Genomic DNA, 27,678 nt, shown 5'->3' with positions numbered 1-27,678 from the left:
TGCAATCTTCTGCACGCAGTAAATAATGTTTCTGTCTAAGCTGCATTTTCTCTCTACTTACCTCATTCCTAATTTTCATTTAATCCTCATCACCACTGATCTTGACCAGGTTAAGCATACCTGCTCACCTTTTCCAATATCAATGGCTCTATTTTGACACATTGTGATGTCTAAACACACTATTTTTGTCAAACTTGGAAACCAAACTTTCTTTCTTTTGGGAAAGGTGTGACCTTGGATAAGTCACTTCACTTCTCTGTGCCTCAATTTCCTCGTATGTGAAATGGAGATTCAATACCTGTATTCCCTTCTACTTAGACTGCAAGCTCTGTGTGGGACCTGATTAACTTGTATCTACTCCAGTGCTTAGAACGGTGCTTGACACATAGTAAGCCCTTAACAAATGCCATAATAATAATAATAACAACAATGGAATACTCAGTAGAGATAATTGTTCCTTACAGAACACTAATCTCCTGCAGACAAACGACAACATGAGAGCAGTGATGGCTGAACTCACAAGTCAGAGGATTTTGATTCTCCCCTCAGTTGTAACTAATGAAGAAGATTATAGGCAAGACCAAGGTTTCCTATTGACCGCACTACTATTACAGATAGATCTGTCATCAGGGCTAATAAGTTCTAAAAACTAGTACCAGTACAACTTCCTGGGGTAAAACAATGTGTGTTGTCACACTGTAACCTTTGCTTTTCATCAAGAAGTTTATTTGCAATTTAAATTCTGAATGAAGGTCTGTGTAGAAAAATGAGGCAGAAAAATGCACAATGCCAGGAGACCTTGGGCAGATGTCTCCTTTAATTGGTTTGTTCTGACCTAAGAAAAGCTGGTAAATTGGCTTGGTTTTGGTCAGGAATGACTGTGCCAATTTTGTGCTCCTTCGGTCTCTGACCCCTATGTGACTTCTCCAGGAGCAGCGACTGGCGGTGGGAAGAAAGTGAGGTATCTGGAATGCCAAGACACAGAGCAGTTTATGACCAGATTGACTTTTACTTCTTCCCTTCCTCACAGAAGTGGGGATGGAAAAACAGACTCCAGTCCCACAATATTGCTCAATTCCTCAACTGCAAAATGGGGATTCAATACCTTTCTCCCTCCCCAGCCTTATGGAACTCTTCTTCTTCTTGTGCTTCTTCTTCAAACTAAAAGATAACTATGTGTATTTTGTATTTTATCATTGTTTAATAAGATTCTTATATTGTTTGTAGTCCATATTAGGAAAGCATTAATACCCTAAACATCATTTTCTCTGAAACATTATGCTGTATTGAAAAAGCAACATGGCCTAGTGAAAAAAGTGCAGACCTGGGAATCAGAGGATCTGGGTTCTAATCCCAGCTCTGCCAGCTGTTGGTTATGTGACCTTGGGCAAATCATGTAACTTCGCTGTGCCTCAGTTTCCTCAACTGTAGAATAGGGATTAAATGTGTTATCTCTCCTACTTAGACTTAGTAACTCCGTGAGAGTTAGGGACTATGTCCAACCTGATTAACTTATATTTACCTCAGCACTTAATGCAGTGCTTGGCATAGAATAAGTGCTTCGCCAATACTTAGTACTATTATTTAATGCTCTTTTGCTAAACACTTAATTTTCTGAAACCAAATAAGGAATGCTAACTTGAATATAGCAACATTTCTAAACTTTTTTTTTCTCTTTGTCTCCATGTCTTAGATGATAAGCATTTCGAGAGCAGGAGCTATTTCTTAGTTCTGTTGTACTTGCTGAAGTATATAGTCAAGTTCTCTGCATGCTGTAGGCACTCACATACTACCAATAACTCAATACTCTGTACATACTATTGCATTTGGTTTTGCGCCTTTTATTCAACCCATCCTTAGCCCCACAGCATTTATCTGTAATTTATTTATATTAGTGTTTGTCTCCCCTTCTAGACTGTAAGCCCCTTGTGTCCAGGGAATTTGTTACAAACTTTGTTATATTGTATCCTCCCAAGTGCTTAGTATAGTGCTCTGCACACATGTATTGTCCTCTCCCAAGTGCTTAGTACAGTGTTCTGCCCACAGTAAGCACTCCAAAAATACGATTGAATAAAATGCAATTGATTGATTGGTTAGTGTCATGTCTTGATCAATGTCCATTCAGGCTTCCAAGGGATTAATTAATACAGTGCTTCATATATTCATTCATTCATTCAATAGTATTTATTGAGCGCTTACTATGTGCAGAGCACTGTACTAAGCGTTTGGAATGTACAAATCGGTAACAGATAGAGACAGTCCCTGCCCTTTGACGGACTTACAGTCTAATCGGGGGAGGCAGACAGACAAGAACAATGGCAATAAATAGAATCAAGGGGAAGAACATCTCATTAAAACAATAGCAAATAAATAGAATCAGGGTGATGTACATCTCATTAACAAAATAAATAGGGTAATGAAGATATATACAGTTGAGGGGACGAGTACAGTGCTGAGGGGATGGAACGGGAGAGGGAGAGGAGCAGAGGGAAAGGGGGGAGAAGAGGGTTTAGCTGCGGAGAGGTGAAGGGGGGGTAGAGGGAGCAGAGGGAAAAGGGGAGCTCAGTCAGAGAAGGTCTGTTGGAGGAAGTGAGCTCTCAGTAGGGCTTTGAAGAGGGGAAGAGAATTAATTTGGCGGAGGTGAGGAGGAAGGGGGTTTCAGGACCATGGGAGGACATGGCCCAGGAGTCGACGGCAGGATAGGCGAGAACGGAGGACGGTGAAGAGGTGGGCGGCAGAGGAGCGGAGCATGCGGGGTTGGCAGTAGAAAGAGAGAAGGGGGGAGAGGTAGGAAGGGGCAAGGTAATGGAGAGCCTTGAAGCCTAGAGTTAGCAAATGATCATGATTAATTTTATACACCTGTTATATGGAAATTTATGTAGCATTTACCCTATATAATAATGTTGGTATTTGTTAAGCGTTTACTATGTGCAGAGCACTATTCTAAGCGCTGGGGGAGATACAGGTTAATCAGGTTGTCCCACATGAGGCTCACAGTCTTAGTCCCCATTTTACAGATGAGGTAACTGAGGCACAGAGAAGTTAAGTGACTTGCCCACAGTCACACAGCTGACAAGTGGCAGAGCTGGGATTCGAACCTATGACCTCTCTGACTCCCAAGTCCATGCTCTTTCCACTGAGCCACACTGTGCGCTTCTAGTTTCTTGTCTTGTCTTATGCTGTTGAGTCGTCTCCGACCCATAGTGATGCTATGGACACATCTCTCTCAGAATGCCCCACCTCCATCTGCAATCATTCCTGTAATGTGTCCATAGAGTTTTCTTGGTAAAAATATGGAATTGGTTTACCACTGCCTTCTTCTGTGCAATAAACTTGAGTCTCCACCCTTGACTCTGTCCTGTGCCGCTGCTGCCCAGCCCAGGTGAGTTTTGACTTGTAGCAAATTGCCTTCCACTCGCTAGCCACTGGCCAAGCTAGAATGGAATGGGTAGGCCTCTGCTTGACTCTCCCTCCCATAGTCAAGCCTGGTAGAGTACTGGAAAATCTCCAGGTGCGACCCTGAGAGGGGAGTAAATACTGCTGCCAGTCAGGTCATGCTATATATGCCTTATTTTACCTATGAATCAGCATTTCAGATTTTCAGATTAGTTGGATCAAAAACTGCTGAGTGCCTGGGGAGAGCCTAGGGCTTGGAAATTTGACAACATGGTATCGGTTTCAGCCCCAGAGGGTTCACACCTGAGCTCAGAAAGTATAACTCCCTTTGCCAGCAGCTGGGATCCAGACACAAGTGGAATTTGCCATAGGATTACAATGCATTGAAACAATCATGCTAAAACAGATCTGAGTTTCACTTCTGTTTTCCATATGTCCCTGAAATTTGGGGTCGTCTCCATGGAATGAGTGACTGGTGCATCGAGAGATTTCATTTAAAAACAGCTTGATCATTTGTATGGAATTCACCGGGAAACCAAAAGCAATGAAAGGAGAGGAAATGTTTATAGGACAGGGTAAAACAAACCTTCAGGCAGTGCTTCATCCCAGATGAAAACCGAGATGTCAGGTGCTGAGGAGAGACCAGGGGGTTTCACTTCTATCGAGCGAAGAGTTGCACTCTTTGAACAAAACACTTCATCAGGAGCAAGAGGCAAGAAGGCAAAAGAAAAAAACCATTAAGCATAACAAAGCAAGGGGCAGCCATCACCATCAAGTGGGTTCTCCTTTGAATATGAAAGACAACTTTACACATTCAAAAACGGGTAGAACTCCTGCTCTCAACTGGATTTTTGGTGTTTCCTGTTTTTGGTATTCAGTGTTGCCCAGGGAGTGGTGGACTGCAGCCTGTTGGCCCTGGAAGAGGCAAACAAGGAGCCAGATGATATAAATAGTATTCCCTCCTCTCCCCAACCAAATTTTAAAATTGATTCTTGGGGAAAGTTGCTTCTGAAGAATTCAATTTGATTTCACTTTTTTAAATTTAAGAATTGATGCCTCTCCCCAAGTGCACCTGAGTAATGGCATTTTGTTAGGGATCTGAACTGTAGTACTAAACTGTTAGCACTGTTATCTGGAAATTTACCAAACAGAATCTCTAGAGCACCCCACCTCCAGCCCCCCACATGTTGATTCTTCTGTGGGAAACACCTCCACATAGCAGGATGCTTAACAGTGGTCAGATGTCAGCCCCTTCCCCTTAATCTGTCAAACTCTAAGCAGTTGCCTGGGTCAATTTGCTTGAATTCTTCCCTGGGAAAGGTATGTACCTCAGTTACCTCATCTGAAAAATGGGAATTGAGATGGCGAGCTCCATGTGGGACAAAATGTTCAACCTGATTAACTTGTACTTACCTCAGCGTTTAGTATAGTGTCTGGCACATAGTAAGGACTTAACAAATCCAAATTTTAAAAAAGGTTTTAGTCAGAAGCTGCAATTTCAACTTTTTCCTAAAGATCCCCCTTTTATAGTTTCCTCTATAATCTGCATCTGGGGTGCCTGTCCTACCTTCCCTCCCCGCCCCTAGCTCTTGCTGTAGCCTGCTGGTGATCTATAATTAGCCAATTCCCAGGTGACCATTTTGTAAGGAGCCAAATTTTATGGTTAATTTTAAAGTTGACATATTAAGCCAATTCAACATGTTAAGCACATAGTTAACTAAATCTATTTTAGCAGTATTTCACTGCTCCCTCAAGATGTTTTCCTCAAAGTTAATGGAGTAATTCTGCTTCTTATTCTTGACTGCTGGCCTGAAAACATGTACAAAATGGTTCATCTAGCTTAATATCTGGTCTCCATCATCGACAATAGGATGCTTGCAGAAATTATGTGATGGATGCACTTCTGGACATCTATCCTCATGTTTCTTGGTGGTTGTACTTTATTATTGTTCATAATTTGCTATTATTGCTCTATGAATCTGCCTATTCCAGTTGAAACTGAGTCCCTTGTGAGACAGGGAGTACTTATCCCAAGGGTTAAGGCACATAGTCATCACTTGATAAATATCTTAACTAACTCCCCTCCTTTAGTCACTATTTTCCTCTTCCTCTGGTCCCTATTTCCATGCAACCTTACCTCCTAAGTATTTCTCTCTAGCTGCATTATTAAACCTGAAATTGCTTTTATTGTTTCATCAAATTCTCATGCTGCTTGCAAGGGACACTGCCATTGTTAGTGTGCTGGCTTCACTGGATAGTGAGCGTGTGGGGGGAAAAGGAGGGTCTTTCTCCCTCCACTTTAGGGAGGGAATATGGCTGTTGTCCTCCCAAGCAAGCTGGAGAGAGTAGAGCTGAATGGTGAGCATAATGCTTACACTGTAGCGTGGGTTGACTAGGGAAGTCCAACTCTAGAGCTGAATCAGTCTTCTGCAGTCTCAGAGCCAGCCCTGGCATTTGAAAGGGAAAGAAGTGGTTGCCAGTAGGAAATGTGACAACCATGTAAGTGGAACCTCTATATTCCCAAGTTCCCTGGAATGTATCTCCCATCCAGCCACTCCTTCTTCCAGAAAGATGGAAAAAGAGTCAGCTCAAATTATTGCACTCATGCCCATCTTGGGTCTGTGGAATGTGTACTTCTGTGGCAACCCTGAGATTGTGACTTACGGTTGAAGCAAAGAGCTGAGCAGAGTTTAGAAGGGCTAAGCGGCTCTTTCATTGTAAGTCCAGCCACAAAGCCACTCTCATGGGTCCAGGCTGACCTGGTGAGCTCTTGAAGCTAAAGAACTACCATTTGGCCACCATCCCCATGAATATAACCGTGGTAGGATTTGGGGGGTTTTATGGAATTTAAGGGGATGCTACATTTCAGGCATAGTACTAAACACTGAGGTAGATACAAGATCATCAGAATAGACACAGTCCTTGTCCTACATGGGTCTCTCTGTCTCTGTGCCACACGGGGCAAAGAGATGTTATGAGAAGCAGCGTGGCTCAGGGAAAAGAGCCCGGGCTTGGGAGTCAGAGGTCATTGGTTCGAATCCCAGCTCTGCCTAGAGAAGCAGCGTGGCTCAGTGGAAAAGAGCACGGGCTTTGGAGTCAGAGGTCATGGGTTCAAACCCCGGCTCTGCTGCTTGTCAGCTGTGTGACTTTGGGCAAGTCACTTCACTTCTCGGTGCCTCAGTTACCTCATCTGTAAAATGGGGATTGTGAGCCCCACGTGGGACAACCTGATTCCCCTGTGTCTACCCCAGCGCTTAGAACAGTGCTCGGCACATAGTAAGCGCTTAACAAATACCAACATCATCACTTGTCAGCTGTGTAACTTTGGGCAAGTCACTTCACATCTCTGGGCCTCAGTGACCTCATCTATAAAATGGTGATGAAGACTGTGAGCCTAACTTGGATCACCCTGATGACCCTATATCTACCCCAGCTCTTAGAACAGTGCTCTGCACATAGTAAGCGCTTAACAAATACCAACATTATTATTATTATTATGTTAAGCGACTTGCCCACGGTCACATGGCAAACAAGTGGAAGAGCTAGAACCCAGGTCCTCTGATTAGTTCTGTACTCTTTCCACTAGGCCACACTACTTCTTAATTCAGAAATTCTTCGGCTTGTTATTGCCAGCTAAACTTTCATGAAATAGGCAGCTGAAGGGGTAGGATTCTTCCTGCACAAGTATGGGTCAGACATACACACACACACACTGTGTTTACTTACTGACCTGTAAGGCTTGCCACTGACCACAGGAGCATGGCACCTCTTGCCACCCACCTGTCGACTAGAGTACTCTGCTCTGGCCCTCCCAGCATGTTACTCCCCAGATGGCAAACCAATCCACTGAGTCTGGAGCCACTCACTGACTGGCCAGGTGCCAGACACAATGGATGAGAATACATGCCTAGCACCATTTTACGGGACAATCTCCATGTATGTTCCAAGTCTAAGGGAACAATCTCCTTGCTCCCTCCTGCCTTACCTCACTGCTTTCCTACTACAACCAGTCCCTAAACTTCACTCCTTTAATTCCAAACTACTCACTCTACCTCAGTCTCACCACCGACTTATCATCCACATTTTGCCTCTGGCCTTGAACTCCCTCCCTCCTCATAGCTCGACAGATGATCACTCTCCCCACCTTTAAAGTCTTATTAAAAGCACATCTAATCCAAATGACTTTCCCTGACCAAGCCCTCATTTCCTCTTATCCCACTCCCTCTGCATCACCCTTGCACATGGATTTGTACCCTTTACTCACCCCTCCCTCAGCCCAACAGCATTTATTCATTCATTCGTTAATTCACTTGTGTTTATTGAGCAGTTACACAGCACTGTACTAAATGCTTGGGAGGTTCAATACAACAATAAACATAGAGATTCCCTGCCTACAGTGAGCGTACAGTCTAGACGAGACAGACAGTAATATGAAATACAAATATATACCTAAGTGATGTGAGGTTGGGAGTTGGGGAGCAAAGGGAGCAAAGGGAGCAAGTCAGGGTGAGGCAGAAGGGAGTGGGTGAAAAGGAAAGGGGCATTGGAGGGGGTAGCTTAGAGATGGTCCCCTGGAGATGTACCTTCAGTAAGGCTTTGAAGTGGGGGAGAGTAATTGCCGGTAGGATTTGAGGAGATAGGGCAAGGGAGGACGTTCCACATAGCCATAATTTATTTATTTGTATTAATGTCTGTCTCCCCCTCTAGACTGTAAGTGTGGTGTGGACAGGGAATGAGTGTACCAACTCTATTATACTGTACTCTCCCAAGCACTTAACAGTGCTCAGCACACATTAAGCACTCAGTAAATACAACTGTTTGATTAAGGTTTATGCAAAAGAGTGTTGGCTCCAATGGTAATGTGTGGCTGGACTGTGGCCACTAGATGCTGCCCATTGATCCAACAACTATTTTTATCTTTTGCCCAGCCATGCATCTACTCAGTGTTCACCCAGGATTAACCTGGCAACCACAATTTCAGATTGACAAGGCACTGTGCAAACACACTGAGATTGGGGGAAATCTGGTTGTCACTTTATCTTCTAAAACTTTTTATTTCCATCTCTTGCTTACACAGTTTTTGGAACAATCCAACTCGCATGTTCCCCAAATAAGAGTTGCATTCATATCTCTTTTCAGTAAAACAAATTGTCTTCTCAGATCAACAAGCTTAATTTAGATTGGAGATAATGGCTACTTCTTTCTTAGCTAAAATCATCACGTAGAAACGGATCAACAGCGTAGTTCAGCCAGGAAATGCAGCAGATTGAGTGTTAAATAATGCCAGACAAAACAAAAGAATGTTATGAAAGATCAGTGCTGGAGTTTAGACTCAAAGTCTTCTATTTAATTCAAACCACATAACAAATGATGATATCATTAAAATAAATATTCCACATGAGCCATCCCTTTCCCTTCCATATCAAAGCACTGACATCATTTCTGCATATTTTATCAATGGTATTTTCCATATTCTGCTAAAAGGTCACAACTGTGTCAGTAATGAAACTTAGCTCCTAAATAAGCTGTGTTTCAAAGCCTCAGAGCAAGCCCTAATGGAAATGGGGAGAAAGTCTCAGAGCATAGGATATGCTGTGAAGCAAACAATGCATCATCTGGACCTAGACACAGGATACAGGTCCAGACTGAGTTATTTCTCCATGGGGAGAAGGTGGGACATCTTCCCTAGTCCAGAGCAACTTCGAGAGACTTGGCTCCTTCCTGGGTGTGGATTGTTTTTGGTTCAGAGGACTCTGGAGGCCTGCCTGGTTCTGGAGTTGATCGAAGACTTCAGACCCACCACAAAATTGGTCCCAGGAGGCCCATACCGAACCGACCTCTCTGCCCTGGCTCAGACCTCTTGCAAACCTCTGGGCTGGATATGAGCTGAGGGCTGGCCAAAGGCCACCGTTCCACCCCATCCTGGACCCTTGCTCTGGGCTGTGGCCAGAACTGGAGCAGCTTCTGATGGACAGTGGTGAAGAGCCTGTTATTCAGACACTGACTTGGGCATCTTATTGAACCACACATTTTTTTAAAATCCTCAGAACATAGTAGCAGAAGGAAACTTTGGCAGGGGTCAGTGTGTGGTTTTAGGGCTATTTCCCTCACTCATTTTGAGGAAAGTTTTCTTTATTCTCTACAGAATTGCAGTATGGTTGCTGATTTCCTCTTTTCAATCAATCATTCATAATTATTGAAAGCTTACTGTGTGCAGGGCACTATATTAAGTACTTGGGAGAGTACAGTCTAATAGGGTTGGTAGACCCTTCCCTTCCTACAGTGAGTTTTTCATAACTCGTATCTGCTCTTTCAACAGTATGAATTTAGAGTTTTCTCTTGGTTCACTACCCGTGACCTAATCATCAATCAGTAAAAAATAATATTTATTGCACAACTCTGAGTGCACAGGGCTGTACTAAGCACTTAGGATAGTTCAGTAGAATTAGTAGACATGAGTTTTAACCTCAGTGACTTTCCAAACTAAAGGGAGAGTCAGACACTACAGGTAAGTTATAGACACTACAGACAATACAGGTAGGAGGAAGCACAGTATATAAATGCTGTGGGAAGGTGTGAGTGCTCAAGTGATGCAAAAGTGTTGAAGTGGCAGTTGTGAGTGATATAGAAAAGCAGTTTGCCCTACTGGATAGAGAAAAGGCCAGGGATTCAGGAGGACCTGGGTTCTAATCTTGACTCTGCCACTTGTCTGCTGTGTGACCTTGGGCAAATCACTTAATTTCTCTGCACCTCAGTTACCGCATCTGTAAAATGGGATTGACTGTGAACCCCATGTGGGATGTTAATTGTGTCTAACCCGCTTAGTGTGTATCTATCCCAGAACTTAGAAAAGTGCCTGACACATTGTAAGCACTTAATAATAATAATAATGTTGGTATTTGTTAAGCGCTTACTATGTGCAGAGCACTGTTCTAAGCGCTGGGGTAAACACAGGGGAATCAGGTTGTCCCACGTGGGGCTCACAGTCTTAATCCCCATTTTACAGATGAGGGAACTGAGGCACAGAGAAGTTAAGTGACTTGCCCACAGTCACACAGCTGACAAGTGGCAGAGCTGGGATTCGAACTCATGAGCCCTGACTCCAAAGCCTGTGCTCTTTCCACTGCACCATGCTGCTTTAAAAAAGTTTAAACTTCTTGCAACAATCACAGAAAATAAGATACATTTTGATTAAGGTGATGATCTGGGGAACTCCAAGCCCACTCAAAGATTCTTGGCTGAGGGAGAGACAAAAGTGACTTGATTACAGTACATAAGTGACTTCTCGGCTGGCACAGACACATGCCAGAGGTGATCTAGTGCTGTAATGCCTGCCTCTATATCTGAATCCCCAAGATGAAGAATAACCAGAAGGATGGTCAGCCAGCACAATTGTTTTCCAGGTCGCTGAGCACAGAGATAAAGACCAGATCTTCAAGGAAGGATGCCAAAAATAGGAAGTGTTATTATACAGAGGAAAAGAGGAAACAAAATGCTGTTTTTTCCTGACATGGATCCTCTTACATGGGCCACAAGTAGATAAGTGATCACTGTAATGATTACTTTTCCTGAGGAAAATGAAATGACGTTTGTAGACCACCTACAAGGATTCGATATTTCTGCAACATTCTGGAAGCCAAGACCCTGCCAGAGACTGTCAAAAAGTAAAGCCTTTGTAAACCAACGTTTCACCTGAAGCTTGTGATTAAAATAGTATTTGGTCTAAACTAAGTTGGCTTCCTCAGTGATTGAGATTCCATAATACTATTCATCTTTGATTGTAAATGGGGAGGTGATTTAAAATCACACGTGTAAGAAGCACGATATCATGCTTGTGTGGGCAGGGAACGTGTCTGTTTAGTGTAATACTGTACTCTTCCAAGTGATTAGTAGAGCGCTTTGGACACAGTAAGCGCTCAATAAATACGACTGAATAAATGAATGATCATCTTTTGCAGTTAAGGGCAGTGCCTCTAAGGAGTGGGACCAGAGATTCACATCTAGTGGAGGAGAAAAAAGATAGGAGAAACAGAGAGAGAAATGGGGGTATGACATGTAATTTAGAAGTGGATGAGACCAATGGCCCGTCCTACCGAGATTTCTAGTGGGCCTGTTATATTGGTTGTTTTCAGGAATTGTCACCTGAATTGAGAAATGCTGATAATGAAAAGTTAGTCTGTAGTGGGTAAAAAATATTAGTATAACTGGAAGGAATACTATCAGTTTATGAAATGGGACTATGTCAAAGCAGAATAGCAATGGATTTAGGCAAGATTAAGGTTCCTTCATGTCATTCTGTTTCAGTTCAATGGGAAAAGAATATGTTTAAAGCACAACAATTTCCTTATGTGTCACCCCACATTATAGAGCCAAATTTGAACAATTTCCTCAAAGTATATGAAACAAGAATTGATACTAATACTGTAATCTGAATGCCAAATGAAATTGGCCAAAAAATTAATAATTTAATTATCTGGATTAGGTCACAGCATCTAATTCAGATGCTTTTGTGTGACAGGATTTGGGGAGATAAATAATTCTGTGATACACTCCATTAGGATTATTTACAGGCTTTTGCATTTACATTGCTGCAGCTAAGTCAGTAAACAGGATATGTTGTGAGAGGAGATATACCACCATTTCCCTTCACCTTTGTAACTAAAATTATAATGTCTCTTCTGTGATGTATTATATTTCTGGTCTCTGCCTAGTCCAGTAGTATAGAATTAAGGTGCTAGCCTGAACTTGCCCAAAGAGAAGAATATGAAAGAATGCTGTGCTCATTTCAGGAAAAAATACAAATGAATGACTAGATATGTCTCAGTCAATCTTTCCTTATGAGACTGCTTCAGGAGAGGTGTTCAAGTAGAAAAATACTGGCAAGTGATATTTGAATTTCTTTTGACGTACTGTCTGATCCAGGAATCTGTGATTGTATTTCTTTTGACGTGCTGTCTAATCCAGGAATCTGTGACATGCTTTGGACTCTCCAATTGGAGGAAGCTGGTTTACAAAAATGAAGTGCTTCATGCTTTGTTTTTTGCTCCTTCTCCCTTTCCGCCCCCCCCCACCCTTTTTAGATGAGGGATTTTCCTAAACTTCTGTGTTTCTAAGATGTTTCAAAGATCATCTTGTACCATACAGTTTAGGTCTCTCAGGCATGGAAGAACAATATTCATTAAATCCTTGGCCCTTCGTTTTTTCTTGCAGTTCTGCCTGCTTCCACTCACAGACAAATACAAGTCAGGTGAGGATCACCAGCGTGAGTAAAGGGGATTAACCCTCCTTACCTTTGCCAAGTCATTTTTTACAAACTAGCTAACCAGCCAAGGGAAAAACTCACTTGGAGACTCCATCAGGCTTCCACTGGTCTTTCTCATGCAACTGTGAGCTAGCAGGAAAGTTACTGGATTGCAACTTCTACGTAATTCCTGGTTGCTTCATGGACTTGCAAAGGGGCGAATTGTGTAATGATGGAGAAAGAGTTGATGACAGGGAGCCTATAGCCTGTAGTCTGTTCCAAAGCATGTTAGGGATTCTACTCTTGGTTTTTGTATGTGTGACAGCCAGTGACCAAGTTTTTTGATTTTTGATTTGCATGAGGAGGAAAGTTGGCAGTAATAAACACCCATAACACTATGAAAAATAAAAAGCATCTTGGTGGAAGCTAATGAAACCGTGGTTGGCTTTTCCTGCATATTTCCAGGGAGTTTTAAATAGCTGCCCAGTTTCACTAAGATTTAACTTCTATGATAACTGTATTCATTTCAGTTTCATAATTCAGGCTGTCTGAACTTGTAACTCTTTAATTTGCGGTACATCAAAAGTACTTGTTTAAGAATCAGGTTAACCCAGGAGCCTGGAAAAATTCCAGCTCTTAGGTAATAATGGTCTGCCCGCCTAAGCATTCCACCTGCCATTTGAACCAGAGAAATAATTCTCAGCTTCCCTTAAAAAGACATTAAGTGGTAGGGCTGGTGCAAAATGGCACTGCTTCAGTAATGGGCTAGCATCTCTATGTTTTATAATAATGTTAATAATGTTGGTATTTGTTAAGCGCTTACTATGTGCCGAGCACTGTTCTAAGCACTGGGGTAGACATAGGTGAATCAGGTTGTCCCACGTGGGGCTCACAGTCTTAATCCCCATTTTACAGATGAGGGAACTGAGGCACAGAGAAGTTAAGTGACTTGCCCACAGTCACACAGCTGACAAGTGGCAGAGCTGGGATTCGAACTCATGAGCCCTGACTCCAAAGCCCGTGCTCTTTCCACTGAGCCACGCTGCGTACACAGAGATACATACATGTATGTATGTTCAGATACATGTATGTATCTGTGAGTGTGTACAACTCTGTGTGAGTTGTGTTTTTAAGGGATTCATGGCTCTTAGATGTTGTGTGTACAACTGTGTGTGTGTTGTGTTTTTAAGGGATTCATGGCTCTTAGATGTTGTGGGGAGACCCAAAGCAAATACAGAACATGTAATGGGGATGTTCTTTAAAACAAAGTATATTTAATGCATTGGGGTGTTCAAATATCTTCAGTTCATCTTATACTATACTTTTGGTGGGTGGGGTAACAGTCCTGGAGGCAGAATTGGAGATAGATTCAAAATTAGAATCATGAAATAAAATGTAATATACCTTTTGCTGCTGCTCCACTCAGCATTGGAGTCCCCAAAACTTCTGAAATCGTATGTCCTCCAGGAGGCTTTCCCTGATTAATCTCTCATCTCCTCACTTTAAAGTTCCCACTTCTGCTACTTCAGCATCTCTGAAGTAGCCTAATGAATTACCCTTAGTGTTTGGGTATTCACACTCCTCTATAGCATTTACATCTTTACATTTTATTATTTTCTCCTACTTGTCATTTATTTTAGTGACTGTCTCCCCCATTAGATATTAAGCTCCTTGAGGATAGGGATAATGTCTACATATTCTATGGTATGCTCCCAAGCACTTAGAACAATGTTCTGAACACAGTAAGTGCTCAATAAATACTACTGATAAATTGACTGATGGATCACCTCCTCTCTGACCCTGGTCTTGGGTGCTGTTCCAGGCACTTTCCTGGGAGAAAGAAAACTAAGGCTTTAGTAGTGGTGATGAGTGGGGAGGAGGTGAAGGCATAGGAAGATGAGAGATGAGAAAATGGAACTGCTAACGTCTTCCCAATTATATGGCTGTGACAAATGGGAGGTACTATGTTGGGTCACAAGGGATGCATGCCAATTTATGCATATATAACATCTATGAGAAACAACGTGGCTCAGTGGAAAAAGCACTGGCTTGGAAGTCAGAGGTCATGGGTTCTAATCCCAGCTCCCCCACTTGCCAGGTGTGAGACTTTGGGTAAGTCATCTAACTTCTTTGTGTCTGTTACCTCGTTTGTAAATTGGGGATGAAGACTGTGAGCCACATGTGGAACACCCGGATTACCTTGTATCCCCTCAGTGCTTAGAACAGTGCTTGGCACATAGTAAGTGCTTAATAAATGGTATCATTTTTATTACTATTATCACCAGAGAGAGTCTATACACAAATACATTGAATATAAGGCATCTTGGATTCCTTCAAGTTAACAAATATTCTGAACTATGAGCAAACATTAGTTTAAATAGATTTTCGGCAGATGAATTTCAAAGTTGTTCTTTTTCCATGTCTCAGTAACACTAGCATCTGCCCTATGAGACAATCTTTACCCGCTGGGCAAAAATATTTTGGCATCTCTTTCTAATGATTTCCAATTTAAATTACTACATTGCCAAAACCTTAACAACTGCAAAACTTTATCATTTTTAAATGAGCCTTTCAGTAGTATTTCTTTCTTTAGACTGTAAGCGCATTGTGGGCAGGGAACATGTCTATCAACTCTGTTACATTGTACTCTTCCAAGCGCTTAGTACAGTGTTCTGTATATAGTAAGTGCTCAGTAAATGACACTGATTGATTGAGAAGGCTAATATCGTCAACCTCCCTTTTCACATTCCAGGCTTTTTTAAGGTTCCTATATACCTTCTGCAAGTGCTGATATTATCTAGTTAAGTGTCCATGATGACTGCATAAGACAAGACAAGGAAACACTCTCTCATCTGCTCAGCCAGGGAAAGCAACATTTTATGGCAAGTAGAGAAAAAAATTCTTTTTTTTTATTATTAGTAGTATTACACCTCTAGGCAGAAAGAAGACTGGGGAAATTGTGTATGTACCACCAACTTTCAAACCTGCTTATTAGGCTATGTTAAACTATTCTGTAGCTCTACTTCTGCTGATATACTTTTCAGACTATGCAATATGCATTCTTATTAGAAAGTATTTGCATTTATGATAAAGAGATCTGTTTCTAGGAATATGAGTCAGAGGGGATTACATTCCTTTGTTTTGCAAATTAAAAACATGAATGCTGGTTTCTAAATTGCAGTACAAGTTTTAGAGGAAGCCATTTTAATGTTTCCTTCAGGAAAGCTTCACAAAAATTCAAGTTACCATGAGAAAACCAGAAGTATAAAAAATGTAGGCTGAGGAGTTTATATTGATAATAAACCCCAAGCACTTAATACAGTGCTCTGCACACAGTAAATTACCAATAAAATGATTGATTAAACAAGAAGTGGGTAATGCCACAATAGGAATATGGAATGTTGAAGTGGTAGGTGTTTATTTCTGTGGAGGCCAGGGAAGCTGTAATGGACAAGATTTTTTCAAAACTGTAGATCTAGGAAAACAGTGGACTTATTTGACTTCTGTGCTGTGCAGTGCTGACATCATTGTGGGTCTGAATTTTTTGAGAATGCCACGCTTGACTACAGGACAGTATCTGACACACTGTAGTACCCATAATAAACACTTTTGTGACAGGTAACAGACTCTGAGCAGATGTCCTTATGTAAATAGAGAATTGGACTATTGATTTCTTTTTCCTCCCCTTCTCCACCAGAGTTTTATTTTAATTAGTGACATTTATTTCTCTCCTGTTATTAACAATAGGTCTCCTTTTTTTTAGACAGGATTTTTATTTGGAAATTCAAACAAGGGTGGAGATTGAAGTAAGGTTAAGGAAACCACTTAATTTTGTGTGCCCAGCAACTTTTAAACAAGCTATACTGGGAATTAAGGTGCCCAAACGGTGATTTCTTAAGCCCCATAAACCCCAATACTTTGGGACCTGTCAGAGCTCTGGGGAGTCACTAAAGCCCTACTCCGTGAATATCTATGCAGACCAGGGTAGATCTGGTGGGTAACAAGGTCACAGGCCTAGCCAAGGGCTAACTGTCCATCTCCACAGAACCATCTGGAGCATTCTGGGAGGAGATTGGCTCCTGGACCAATAACGGGAAAACCCCACACCCCTTGAGGTGGAGCCAAGTTCCCCGAGGGCAAAACAAAGGGAAGCCGGAGTTTGAGCTTCCTGTTGGCTGTGAGCTGTTGTCTGCCAATTCTCCCTGAGACCCAGCCTGAAGAGAGCTTCATATAGTAATTTACTTCTATCTTCTTAAGCTTATACCTTAATCTGTAAAGGAAGCTAGAGCAAGTTAATTTGGTCATTAACCCAATTTGGGGGTATTTTGAGCTAAACCTTCCTCCCTAATCTTTCCCCAAGCAAAGCTTAGACAGGCTGCATGGCCACAACACATGGTGGCTATTAACCAAAACCTCAGGTTAGTCCTAGCTGTCTTGAAACTTAGTGGCTTTAATATTACCTTGCAAACCTTGACATGAGTATTTTCTCTTGTGATCTTTCTCAATCTGTGGTATTAAATCCTGATTTTGATCTGGCCTTGTTTAGGATTCTGGTGGTCAAGGACTCTCAAACTGCATCTTTGTGAGAATTTTAAATTCCATACTTTCCTTGGTTAATATTGAATGTAGAGTGGTTGATAATTTTAGCCTTTGTTTGGTATTGTTCGGTTGAGTGGCCCAAACATCAATCATTTGAGGATAAAGCCTCTGTGGAGTCAAAAATGACACCAAGTTAGGTAAATCAGCCTCCAGTCCCATTGGAATTAACCAAGGCTCCCTTGGGGTTTCCTTTCACTGAGATCTGGCCTAGATCCTACCTGAAGCAAGTTAACTGAGGTTGCCTCACCCTATGATGTTCCCGGGGCAACCCAAGGTGCCATAGAGTTACTGTAGACATTGCCCAGAAGTTTGCCAAGTCCTGGCCTACACTGACATAGAAGCTTGATGAATTGCTGGTTTCAGCATATTGTCAAGCTGCCAAGAAAGGGGCAGACTGAAAAAGTAGCTGGTACAAGGGGAGGGCAAGTGGGCAAATCAACCCTCGAGTCCAAACCCGGGGAGGCGAGAAGAACCAGATTGAAATGAGAGAATTGAAAATGGCACCAAAGGAGGGTGAGTATAAAATAGTGCCCTAAAAGGAGGTTACAGGTAGGAAGAGTGGGCAGATGAGAGAATTGACAGTAGAATCGTGCAGGGAGGCAGGAGAAGATCCTCAGGAACAAGCACCCCTGATTTTAGAAGAATTACAAACTGCGGACTCTGGTTCCAGGATCTCTAACCATTCTCAGGAGTGCTTAAAAAAAATGAGGCAAAGCTCAGAGCAGACTTTTTGTGAAATGTGAGAAGCTTATATGATTTCATTGTAGATACACTCTAGCTCAGTTGGAACACAATGTTCACTGTGTAGCCGGGCTTCCTTTTTTGAGTCATCAAAGATTTAGACTAGTATTCTGAGTCTTAGACTACTGGAGGTCCTCACGAGAGAGGAAAGTTTGCACACAGACTTGTCACTGAATGTATTGCTTTCCCACAGGACCCAGAAAAGAGCCTTCCATGAGCTGCATGAAATCTCAACCTTCCCACGCTTCAATGTGAGAGACTAACCCTTGAAACATGGTACATTATCCATAAGACAAATCTGAATTTGACTTCCCTGACACCCGACTGGTTTGTTAACAATGACACTGACACAGTTCCATTGTCTCCAGCTTCTGTTGGTTCTCTAATATTAAGTTGGTTTCACAGAAGCTGAGGTTGCAGTTCTGGTAACACTATGCACTTTACTGGTTTCTCAGGCTCCACTGGAATGGGAGGGATTGTGTTGGCAATCAATTCCCAACTCCCTTTTTTTAAAAAAACCCAGTGAGTTACAGGGGATGTCTGTTCAGAACACTCATTTAGCGCAGCTTCAGAAAGTACCCAAATGCACCAGAACAACTGAAAGCAGAGCTATTAATTTCATATGATTAAATATGGGCCCAGACAGAATGCAGTCAAAGTCAATTAATTATATTTATCGAGGGCTTACTTTGTGCAGAACCCTGCACTGAGCGCTTGGGAGAGTGCAATACAAAAGTGTGGGCAGATACATTCCCTGCCAACAGTGAACATTAATATAAATAAATGTTATCTGTATGAACATAATTGCTGTGGGACTGAGAATGGGGTGATTATCAAGTGCTTAAACGGTTCAGATCCAAGTGCATAGGTGATGCAGAAGGGAGAGGGAATTGGGGAAAAGAAGGCTTAATGGAAGGCCTCTTGGAGGAGACGTGACCTAAATAAGGCCCTGAAGGTGGGAAGAGTGGGGTTTGGCATATATGGAGGGGGAGTTCAAGGCCAGAGAAAGAATGTGGGAAAGGGGTTGGGGGCAAGATAGATGAGATTGAGCAAACTACTGCTAGAGGAGCAAATTTTGTGGACTGGGGTGTAGTGAGGTTAGGTAGGAGGGGACGAGCTGATTGAGTGTTTTAAAGTTGATGGTAGAGTTTCTGTTTGATGTGAAGGTGGATGGGCAACCACTGGAGGTTTTGAAGACTGGGGAAACTTGGACTGAACTCTTTAAGAAAAGTGATCTGGCCAGGAGAGTGAAGTATGACTGGAGTGGGAAGAGAGAGAAGGCAGGAGGTCAATGAGGAGACAGATGCACTAATCCAGGGAGGATAAGGGCTTGAATTGGTTTGGATGTAGAAGAGAGGGTAGATTTTAGAGATGTTGTGAAAGTAGAAGTGACATGTTTTGGTGACGGATTGAATATGAAGGTGGTATGAGAGAGATGAGTCAAGGATAATGCCAAAGTTATGGGCTTGTTAGAGAAGGAGGATAGTGGTATTGTCTATAGTGATATGAAAAACAGAAGGAGGACAAGGTTTTGGTGGAAAGATAAGGACTTCTGTTTTGGACATGTTTAGTTTGAGGTGTCGATAGATCATCTAGTTTCAGATGTCCTGAAAGCAGGAAAAAGAGCAAGACTATAGAGAAGGAGAGAAGACAGGACTGGAGAAGTAAATTTAGGAGTCATGTAAGTGAAGATAGTAGCTGAAGCTATGGGAGCAATAAGGGAATGGGTGTAGATGGAGAATAGAAGAAGACCCAGAACTGAGCATTGAGGGACCCCCCACTGTCAGACCATGGAAGGCAGAGGAGTTAACAAAAGAAACTGGGAAGTAGCAGCAGAGAGATAGGAGCAGAACCAAGAAAGAACAGTGCCAGTGATGCCAAGGTTGGATAGTGTTTCAAGGAGAAGGGGGTGGTCCACAGTGTCGAAGAAAGCTGAGACATCTAGGAGTATTAGTATGGGGGGAAAAAAAGCTGTTCGTAGTTCAAAAAGAACTGAAATTCTGTGAGCTGCTGAATGTGCCAATGTTTTGGTGGTTTTAGGCAGTGTAAAGATAGGATTACAATGTTACCTGTTCCAATCAATCTGAAAACTTGTTCCTATTACTTCAGCAGTTACAGAGCTGCCGCTCAAAATAAGCAGTGTGTTGTATGCACATGCATGCAAGTGCACAGCTGTACCTTTTAATGGAAATCCAAATCCCTTCTGATATCACCTGATCAGAAATGTTCCCTAATGCACACAAGGTAGAAAAGATGTTTGGTTTGCAGGGTAGATGTGACTGCAAAAAACAATCATTTAGGGGTTCGGGAAGCCTCTGTTTCTGAGGGTTTAAATTCATTCTATCAATCAACCCAAAGGATTTATTAAGCTCGTCCTGTAGGGACGAAAGTCAAAAATATGAGATGGTTGGAATAGTTCAGTGGCAGTAGCTGGATTCGAGGTACTAACTTAATTTACTGAATCACGTAAATTATCAGTTCCTGTTGTTTGCCATTTAAATGAGAAGGCTGTTTATGTTCCATGTAAATTTTGGGTAATTCAAATTCAAGGTTTGGTTTCAATCACGGTATATATTATCATCACCTATGTTCTCTACCAATCAACCAAGCAATATTATTTATTGATTGGAGTATGTGCAGAGCACCCTTCTAAATGGTTAGAAAAGTGCAGTAGAATCAGAGAACATGATCCACAAATAATCAGAACTTAATAAAATGCTGTTACTACCACTTATGTAGTTTACAATCTAGCTTTGCTGGGGGGAGGTAGAGAATGAGTTACAGATCAGAAACAATATCATGAATGTTGTCCCAGACTTAGACATTCCAAAATCGAGTTTTGCTCTTGGCTACTGAAACCATTCATTTGGTGGCCTTGGGTGAGAGAAGATGTGTGGTCTAGTAGATAAGACCAGGGGCCTGGGAGTCCGAGGACCTGGGTTCTAATCCCAGCTCCGCCACATGTCTACTGCGTGACCTTGGGCTAGTCACTTAACTTCTCTGTGCCTCTGTTACCTTAGCTGTAAAATGAGGTTTAAGACTGATAGCCCCATGTGGGACACGGACTGTGTCCAACTCGATTTTCTTATATTCACCCCAGTGCTTAGGACAGTGCCTGGCATATAGTAAGCGTTTAACAAATACCACAATTATTATTATTAAACTTTTCTCCTCGTGGGTTCCCTTGTCTCAGAAATAGTTGACTTGGAGGAACGTAAACCTAAGAGCTGAGTTCCCTCTCAGATTTGGGACGGTCCTTTTCTAATGTGAAGGGCTGGCCACATTAACAGAGCCTTGGATTTGGGTCCCTCACTAAATTGAAAGCTCATTCCCACGCTTTTCAGTGCATGTGTGCACTCAGGCCTCCCTTTTTATGGACTGTTTGTGTCCACACAGTTTCAATCCTTTGCAGAGTTCAAAGCTCATGCCTGGGGCCTTTACCAACTAAGTTGTTGCTGTTGTTGCTGCTGCTGCTAACTTCAAAGAGAAGAAGAGTGACTGATGAATGTACTGTGTATGAGGGATTTGTGCGTAAGAGACAGAGTGGTTTGTCACTTAAATGACTTTTCCATTCAGAGTCATCACATTGGATTTGCAGGTGAGGGGATGCGGGAGATGGGGAGGGGGATTTTATCTTAGATGAAGGTTTATTCCTAAGAGAAGCACGTGTGACCTAGTGGAAGGAGCGTGGGCCTGGAGATCAGAGGACCTGGGTTCTATTCCTGGCTCTGCCGCTTGCTGTGACTTCGGACAAGTCACTTAACTTCTCTTTTACTCAGCTTCCTCATCTGTAAAATGGACATTCAATATCTGTTCCTGCTCCTACTTAGACTGGGAGTCTGGTGTACAATAGGGACTGTGTCCAAGCCTGTTATCTTGTATCTACCTCAGAATTTTGTATAATGCTTGCCACATAGTAATTATTAGTAGTAGTAGTAATAATAATATTCAAGCATTTACTATGTGCCAAACACTACTAAGTGCTGCAGTAGATACACAAGTATCAGGTTGGACACAGTTCCTGTCCCATGATGGGTTCACAGTCTAAGGGAGAGGGACAACAGGTATTTAGTCCCCATTTTACAGATGATTAAAAATAAGGTTCAGAGAAGTTAAAGTGACTTGCTCAAGGTAACACAGCAGGCAAATAACAGAACTGGGATTAGGAACCTGGTTCTCTAACTCGGCCCAGGCCCAGGCTCTTTCCACTAGGACATACTATTACTAATTGACTGCCCAAAGCCATGTACTTCATCCTGCCTTATTCTTCCTCCTGCTCCAACTATTCATGCATAATGTCATTTATATTATTACGGTGACTGGATTCAGTAAGTGCTGGAACACATGGCCTAGCTCCTTCTCCATAGATTTACCAATGAATGTGGCCCTCTAGCTCTTTGTAGGTAGGGAATATGTCTACCCTCTGTTGTATTGCACTCTCCCAAGCTCTTAGTACAGTGCTCTTCACACAGTAAGTGCTCAATAAATGTGATTGAATGATTGACTGAATGGTAGGAGTCCCAACTGTGACATGTTAGATGAATGTATGCCATCTTGGAATCCTTCATCTCCTACTTTTGGCATGTACACTGTCCCTACTGGTAATTTGTTTAGAAGGAATGTAAGTGCATGTGTATGATTAATAAACTCAGAACCTTTCAAAGGGAAGTTTCAAAGCATAGTTATTTCAAATAAGCAATTGTAATATCATTACACTTTGCCTTATCCTATCTCTTGGTAAGGAAGCATAAGAGCTATGTCAACGGTTTCAAGGTAGAGTTGTACCAAGAAGATTCATGAGTCAGTTGAAGACTAGAGGGGCTGGAAAACACAGTTTAGTTAAGGTAGTGATAGATTAGACAAAGGAGCAGTAGCTCCGGGTTCATTACCTTCAGAGAATTAGCGTGACCCAGTGGATAGAGCAGGGGCCTGGGAATCAGAAGGACCCAGGTTCTAATCCTAGCTCCTCCACTTGTCTACTGTGTGACCTTGGATAGGTCACTTCAAATCTCTTGGCCTGAGTTCCCTCATCTGTAAAATGGGGGTTAAGACTGGGAGCCCTATTTGGGACAGGGACTGTGTCCAACCCAATTTGCTTATATTTCCCCCAGTGCTTAGTACAGTACCTGGCACAGAGTAAGCACTTAACAAATACCACAATTGTTATTATTATTATTCTTAGGTAGTCCTTCCAAGCCTTTATAGGAAGCCACCATAGCCATCCCAAATATGCACTTACCTCCATATCTGTGCTCTTCTCCTTGGGCTTACTGAGAGCTATTTTTAACCTATTAGGGCACAAAGAGAGCAAAAGGAGAGTGTTGTGCATGGCCCGTGGCAGGCTAAAGAAAATTCCAGCAGTACCAGAGAGGAAAGCACAATATAGAAATAGATGCTTGTACTTTGGGGAGGGAGTACCAGGAAAAGTTTGGCCTGGGAGATTTCCCTTGGTTTTTCACATTACCAGATCCTGCAGAACCTTAATCTGGTCCTTCTGGGCAGTTGCTGTAAACACCAGCACGTGTCTCAGAATTGGAAAGAAGCCCAAACAAGGGTTTTTGGGAGTCAGTACCAGGACATCTTGTCCGGCTTTTAATGAACTCTAATCTCTCTTTTGTAGAATTCTCTGAGGAATCAGAAGTACAAAGCATATTACAAATGTCTCTTTTTTTATTTTAAAGCAAAACATATGGGAGTTGAGGATTGGGAAACAATATGTAAAAATCAATCTATAGTATTTAGCACCTGCTATGTATAGAGCACTGTAAACTCTTTATGAGCAGGGAACATGTCTGCTAATTTTGTTGTATTGTACTGGCTGGCACAAATAGCAGGCATCGATAAATACATTGATTGATTGATTGATTGATTCCTAAGCACTTAGAAAAGTGCAATAGAGTTATAAGACACACTCCTTGCCCGGAAGGAGTTTACAATCTAGCAGAGGAGATATACACTAAATCATAGGCAGATAAGAAGAAAATGGAGTGAGTTGACAAGTGAATATTTTATGTGAATGCCTAAGTAAAAGGGCACCTACAAAAGAACTACCCCAGTGGTTGTGAGAAAATAAGCGTGTGTTGGCATTACATGCTGGCGTGGTATTTGGGGAGGTAAAACCGAGGGAGATGAGAGTTTAATCAGGGAAGGACTCGTGGAGGAAGTGTGATTTCAGAAGGGCTGGGAAGACAGGGAGAACTGTGGTCTGGTAGACATGAAGTGGAAGGGAGTTCCAGGCAGAAAGAAAAGCAAGAGCAAAGGGATCAGAGGTGGGAGATACAAAAGTGATTGAACCTGCTTACACTGAAATCCTTCAGAATACATCCACAACTGTCAGCACTTTTCAGTGATTTTTAGTAACTGATAGTGTTTTCAGAAAACTGCATTCCCAGTTCACTGACCCTAACATGCCTGGGTCATGAGACTGGTTCCCTACACCATCAGAGCTCACTCTGATTTGAGAACCAAGTCAGCTCAGTTTGTCAGTAATGTCCATCAGCATGAGCAGTGACCCCAGCGGTCCAGGAGCAGCAATTTGATTTTCCTCTATTGCAAGGAGAACCAGGCCCTTTTATCATTTGTACGGAGTGGGCACGGGAACAGTACGGTGAAAAAACAGGGAGCGAGAGAGCCTGACTGGAACTGTGTGTCCAACTACATTCCCCACTCTCTATTCAAAGGATCATTCAGGCCACTGCAGCAGTCCTGCTTTCTGGGTGAGGAGGTCAGACCAACTGAAGCAGAACTGAAACAATCTGACAGAAGACTCAGTGGAACCTCAGCTAGAATGGCTGGAGAGGCCCTCCTCTCTCTCCAATCAGCAGATGTTTTGGCCTTATTTTTACCCTTGCTTTGCACTCATCACCCTCCTCAATCTTATCTCCATTCCTCTCTTTTCCTCCACTTCTCCTCTCATCTCTTTTGCTTCTTCCCAGCTCCCTTTCTCCTCTCAGAGAAGTACTGTGACTTAGTGGAAAGAGTTTGGGCCTGGGAGCCAGAGGACCTAAGTTCCAATCCAGACTCTGTCACTTTTGTGACCTTGGGCAAGTCGCTTAACTTTTCTGTGCCTCATTCTCATCTGTAAAATGGGGATTCAATACCTGTTCTTTCTCCTACTTAGACTGTAAGCCCCATGTGGGACAGGGACTGTGTCCAATCTGATTATCTTGTAAAGTGTGCTTAGCACATAATAAGTTCTTAATACACAATTAAAATATTATTTCTCACCTCTAGTCCTATCTGGCCTAAAGATTATTTATTTATTTATTCATATTAATGTCTACCTCCCCCTCTAGACTGTAAGCTTGTTATGGGCAGGGAATGTGTCTGTTTATTGCTATATATTACTATTCCGAGTGCTTCTACAGTGCTTTGCACAGAGTGAGCACTCAGTGAATATGAATGAATGGAGGTCTGGAGGCTGGCTAGTCTAAGTCAGGCCCGGGTTGATGGGACTGAGCATCCCAGCTCTGCTGCTTGTCTGCAGTGTGACCTTGGTCAAGTCACTTCACTTCTTCATGCCTCAGTTACCTCATCTGTAAAATGAAGTTGAGTCTGTGAGTCCCATGTAGGACAAGGACAAGCCCCAACCCAATTTGCTTGGATCCAGCTCAGCACTTAGTAGAGTGCCTGGCACATAGTAAGCGCTTAACAAATACCACAATTTTTATTATTATTACACCTAATTTATCACATGTGCATGATTGCCCCAGGGCATATTTGTCCTCAGGGGTAGACAGAGACATCTGCACATATGACATCATCTTCATCAGTGGTATTTATTGAGCACTGACTATTGGCAGAACACTGAACTAAGCCCTCAGGAGAGTACAATACAATGGAGTTGGCAGACCTGCTCCCTGCCCACAATGAGCTTACAGTCTCGAGAGGGACACAAACATTAATATAAATATAAATTTGTACATGGTGGATGCTAAGCAGAGTCCTAGACACCATGCCTGTCAGGGGACATTGGCCTTTGGCTGCGGGAGGCCCCAAGTGAGGAGTTAAGGCATGAGGGTCCGCTTTGCCTAAGACTAGCCCAAGATCCACACATCAGCCCCAGGGGTAGGCTTGTATTTTCCTCTTCCATCCTCCCTTCTATTCAGAGAGAGATAAAATAGAATTTATATGTGTGTGTCTATGGCCCAACTCTGTGGGCCAATGAGAGCAATCGTCCCTCCTGGTTGTCAGCTGTGGGAACAGAGCTGTTGTTTTCACTCTCAGAGCATTTTAAGGTAGCATCTCAGTCTTTAACCCTGAGTCCTTTGAAACCTCTCAGATATTCCTAAACCTCATTCCACTTGCTTCTCCCTTACCCTAAAAATCTCCTGTCCCCTGTAAAACTCTCACTTAAAATTCAAAGTTGGCACATCGTGGGTACATGAAAAACAAGTCTAAAGCAACCTGAATAAAATGAACTATCCTGAGATAATTTATTAACCATCTTAAAAAAACTCACCTCCTTAGCATAGCTTTTAAAACACTCAATTACCTTGCCCCCCACTACACACCACATTCCTTCCCTGATTTCCTACTACTACCCAGCCTGCCCACTTCACTCTTCTAATTCCATCCTACTCATTGTACCTTTGTCTCATTTATCTTACTGACAACCCCTTGCCCATATCCTGCCCCTGGCCTGGAATGCCCTCCCTCTTCGTATCGAATAATCACTCTCCCCACCTTCAAAACCTTACTAAAAATTCATCTCCTCCAAGAAGCCTTCCCCAACTAAGCCTTCATTTCCTCTTATCCCCCTCCCTTCTGCATCACCCTTGCACTTGAATTTGCACCCTTTATTCACACCTCCCTCAGCCCCACAGCAGTTATGTACATATGCATAATTCATTTATAATGGCTGTCTTCCCCTCTAGACTGTAAGCTCATTGTGGGCAGGGAACATGTCTACCTCTCTGTTATATTGTACACTCCTGAGTACTTAACACAGTGCTCTGTACACAGTAAACATTCAATAAACACAATTGACTGAGATCAAGAAATTTTTATTTAAAGTCAGCCCATGTCATTAATACTACTGCTATTAATAATATTCTACTACCCTACTAATACATCTCCGACAACATACTTTCCTGACTAACCTCTCATTTTCCCAACCTATTTACCCTCCTTTCTACATCCCCTATACACTTGGGATTTACTTTTCAAGCACTACGATACCTTACCTCCAGCCACAAATCAATACCCTAATACTCTGCCATTTCTCCTAGCTCTAATTTATTTTAATGTCTGACTCCCCCACCAGATTGTACGCTCCTTAAAGGCAGGGATCATGTCTACCAACTCTCTTGAATTATACTCTCCAAAGCATTTAGTACATTGGTCCACTAATAGTAAACACTCAGTGACACCCCTTGAATGATGGAGTAATGCTATGTTTCTTTAGGCTGTTGATGCACACTTGCATTAGTTGCATTATTTCTGACAGTGGATGGGAGGACTGGTGAACATTTTGGTGGGCCTGAGGATTTTGAGGACCTAAGCTGCAAATCATGACACTTCCCTTTCGGGAAAAGACTTATCTGCCATTTATCTGCTGTGTGATCTTGGGCAAGTCACTGAATGTGTCTGTGCCTCAAGTAGCATGGCTCAGTGGAAAGAGCACGGGCTTTGGAGTCAGAGGTCATGGGTTCGAATTCCGGCTCTGCCACTTGTCAGCCGTGTGACTGTGGGCAAGTCAC

The 27,678-nt window shown here is 42.4% G+C and overlaps 1 non-coding gene across 1 annotated transcript; it reads right to left on the bottom strand.

Moving 5' to 3' along the window:
- Positions 1-3,392: 3,392 nt before the first annotated feature.
- LOC114809811 lies at positions 3,393-3,529 on the bottom strand. Its single transcript, XR_003757587.1, has one exon. It is a non-coding gene; the product is annotated as a small nucleolar RNA SNORA7 (small nucleolar RNA).
- Between the last annotated feature and the right edge of the window lie 24,149 nt (positions 3,530-27,678).

Source organism: Ornithorhynchus anatinus, chromosome 2 (genome assembly GCF_004115215.2).
Source record: "Ornithorhynchus anatinus isolate Pmale09 chromosome 2, mOrnAna1.pri.v4, whole genome shotgun sequence".
NCBI lineage: Eukaryota > Metazoa > Chordata > Mammalia > Monotremata > Ornithorhynchidae > Ornithorhynchus > Ornithorhynchus anatinus.
Note: the sequence above shows the minus strand (reverse complement) of the source record. Positions and strands in the feature narration are given on the sequence as shown.